This window comes from Triticum dicoccoides, chromosome 4A (genome assembly GCF_002162155.2).
Source record: "Triticum dicoccoides isolate Atlit2015 ecotype Zavitan chromosome 4A, WEW_v2.0, whole genome shotgun sequence".
NCBI lineage: Eukaryota > Viridiplantae > Streptophyta > Magnoliopsida > Poales > Poaceae > Triticum > Triticum dicoccoides.
Genome location: NC_041386.1, coordinates 174,543,236 through 174,543,869, shown reverse-complemented (window position 1 = coordinate 174,543,869; position 634 = coordinate 174,543,236). Strand labels below are relative to the sequence as shown.

The 634-nt window shown below is 50.5% G+C and overlaps 1 protein-coding gene across 1 annotated transcript in view; it reads right to left on the bottom strand.

Moving 5' to 3' along the window:
* The window catches only part of LOC119283470, a 12,348-nt gene that overhangs the window by 3,774 nt on the left and 7,940 nt on the right, over nucleotides 1-634 (bottom strand). The gene's annotated exons all lie outside the window — the stretch shown is intronic.

Sequence of the window (634 nt, the reverse complement as noted above, 5' to 3'; positions counted from 1 at the left end):
AGTCGGGGCGTGGCGATCGTGGAGGAGGCGGGCGTGGAGATCGTGGAGTCGTATAAGGGTTTGACCCCCGATGGATTCTCCTGCATGTATCCAATGATTGATACGCCTGGCCCATTAAGTAATTCTGTTGGCTTTTTTTTTTGACAACTACGTTGATTTATCCAACTTTGTCTACTGGAGAGAGGGTTCCGAAGTACATTTTTTCCACACGCTAGCAACACCGTCGGCATCACGCATGCCAAGTTGCTAATTTTTCTGACTCCGCCAACCGGCCACAAACTTTTTTCACACGCTGGCATCACCGTCAGCATCACGCAAGCCAGGTTGCATATTTTTCCCACGCTCCATGCATTTTCTATGATTTTTCAGGTGAAAAGGCCCCGAAACAGTGGCCGGACGTGACGCAACGTTGGTTTGGTGTCCGATTTCATTCAAACCGTGCGTGGTGGCCTATGTTGGCCACGCCCACATGTGTGCACACTTTCATGCACTTGCATGCATGCGATCACGTACAGCATGTGATACCAGCACGGTTTTGGTCTACCGGAGGGGGTTTCGAAGTACTTTTTTTTTTCCGAGTCCGCCAACCGACCCCAAACTTTTTCCACACGCTGGCATCATCATCGGCATCACG